Here is a 2,691-nt window from a genome sequence, read left to right as displayed (position 1 = left end):
AAATCATCAAAGAAAACTGCCCTGATATCCTAGAACCAGAGAGTGGTTATGGTCACTCACAGACTGGAGCAGTAAACACAGTTCTACTTAGATCATATCACCCTGGAAGAACTGAAAATTTACAGGTCCCTAGAAGTATCTTTGAAAACAGCTGTGCAAAACCTTTGAAGCTTGGGACAGTGTGCCTTCCACCTTGGAAATGGAAGCCCATGTTAACCAAGAGTTAAAGTCAAGAAATAGACTTGAAAATTGAGCAAACAAATGACAAAAATTCTGACTGTAGAAAGTTACCTTGGTGACAACGAAAATCAAAACAAATTCAGAAGACTACAAAGTCAAAGTTCCTACATGAAAAGCCTCAGAGAAAATTATTAATTGATCTCAGGCCATGGAAGAACTCAAAAAGTATTTTAAAAATCAAGTAAGAGAGGAAATAGAAAAATTAGGAAGACAAATTAGAGTGATGCAAGAAAATCATGAAAAAAAGAGCAAACAGCTTGGTAAAGGAAGTACAATATACTGAATAAAAATAGCGTCTTAAAAAAAAGACCAGGTGGGTGACTGGGGCCCCGCAGGGTTGGGGAGGAGGGAACAGATGGCCCCTGGGAGCAGGGGCTATAGCAGGAGTGGGGACTGATCTGTGTTGCTGCAGAACTGACAAGAAGGTGTTCTGTTAAAATTCCTGGGGAAACAAAATATAATTTCATAAGGAGATAATGGATGGAGAAGAGAAAACATACAGAGGGTGTGAGGGCCCAAATGATATGTATGTGAAATTGATATCTTCTGATGGTCATAAATTTATTGTAAAAAGGGAGCATACTTTAACATCAGGAACAATTAAAGTCATGTTAAGTGGACCAGGTCAGTTTTCTGAAAATGAAACCAATGAGGTTAATTTTAGAGAAATTCCATCACATGGGCTATCAAAAGTATGCATATATTTTACCTGCAAGGTTTGTTATACTAACAGCTCTACAAAGATTACCGAATTCCCAATTGCACCTGAAATTGCACTGGAATTGCTGGTGGCTGTGCACTTCCTAGATTGTTAAATAAAATAAATTATAATAAACTGTTAACTTTTTCAGTATTTAATATCTGTGATTCAGTTAGTAACATTTCATATAGCATGTCGTGTGGGTGGTGGTGGAGAACTATAAATTTCATTGAAAAGTGGATGCCTTCAGTCCTTTCTTTTGCAAAGCAATCAGAGTTGAAATTTGTTTCGCAACTTAAGGACATTTTCACTAATTGAGAAATAAATAAATAGACCAATTAGTAGATGATTATGCTTTATCCTTTAGATGTGGTTTTAAACATTAGAATAATGATTATAGTAAGTACTGAAATTCAGGCAAATACTACAGGTTTATACTAGCTAAGTATTTTTAGGGGTTTTATTTTTTTTGGTATTTTTGAACAGGTGGGGTTAACTTGAACCTACTATAACATAGCTGTCTAGCATCATTAGTTATGCAACTATTTTGCATTGTCAACTTGTGTTTATAAATATGGCTTGGCCAAAGCACTAATTTTTTAATAACTCTTGAATACATAAGAATTGATCTTGCATGTCTTTTGATATATTGCAGTCATGTTAGCATATCAGTGTATCTGAATATGTGTTTTTGTCATACAACTTACATGATACTTTTAAAACATTATGAAAGATTGTTAGGCATAGCTTTTGCACTAGTGAATTTTTAAGAACTTTAGTCAAGCTGTCAATAAGTAATCACAATACTAGACAGCTTTGGCTCTGAAAACTTAGGGATGGTCATGCAATATCCTTTTAGAACAATCCAAAGTACTGTACTTAATCATCTAGCTAAGAAAGCTTCCTTTGCAATTTATTTTTCACTTACTACATTAATAAATCATTATTTAAATGTACTAAAATAAGATCAAAGTGAAGTTTATCCACCCCTCATTCCTCCCCTCTCCCCTACTTGAGCCCCCAAAACTGAATTACAAAAAAGCAATCAAAATATTTTGGGGACTTAATATGTGGAATTCATGTTAAGAGCCTGGCATAAAGTACCTTAATGGTTTGTGGGTTCAGTTTTATTGATTGTCAAATCATGTCTTCTTTGTATGTAGTGGCTATATAGAAAATTGCTGATATAAAGAAACAAAGCCTTTACATAATAGGGGTAATGACTACACAAGTGTAATAAGGCTTTTAGTTAGTGAAAATGAATATTACTTTCATCCTTTAGGATTACGAAGACAAATAAAAACTTCATGGAGTCAAGAACATGAAAGTTGAGTTTCAGCTTCCTACCTTTCAAATAGCAGAGAATTAATTATACAAGTGTAAATTTAAATGCTAGTGACTAGATTCTTTTCATTCACTCCACAAATTACCAAGAAAAAAAATTCATCATCAAACCTAATCACTTTTTTCTTAATCTTGATTGAAAATAGTTGTTACATCTGTTTCAGTAATTCATTAAGATACACTCTCATTCATTTACACAGTACTGAAGTATTTACCAGTGTTTGCTTATCAAGTGCAGAAATTTTTACTGCTAAATGGTGACAAAAATAACAATCATCTACAGATATGATGATCTTATAGGTCAAGATGGTAGAAGAAACTACATTTCTAATGGACTCTGTCCTAGTAGGTTACCTTTTTAACTCATGGCCACATTTGAATGCATCATAAAATACTAAAATTGATGC

The 2,691-nt window shown here is 33.6% G+C and overlaps 1 pseudogene; it reads left to right on the top strand.

Annotated features, from left to right (window-relative positions):
- Nucleotides 1–651: 651 nt before the first annotated feature.
- LOC140525573 (elongin-C pseudogene) lies at nt 652–1,070 on the top strand (annotated as a pseudogene).
- Nucleotides 1,071–2,691: the final 1,621 nt, after the last annotated feature.

The sequence above is a fragment of the Notamacropus eugenii genome, chromosome 1 (genome assembly GCF_028372415.1).
Source record: "Notamacropus eugenii isolate mMacEug1 chromosome 1, mMacEug1.pri_v2, whole genome shotgun sequence".
Taxonomy (NCBI): Eukaryota; Metazoa; Chordata; class Mammalia; order Diprotodontia; family Macropodidae; genus Notamacropus; species Notamacropus eugenii.
Note: the sequence above shows the minus strand (reverse complement) of the source record. Positions and strands in the feature narration are given on the sequence as shown.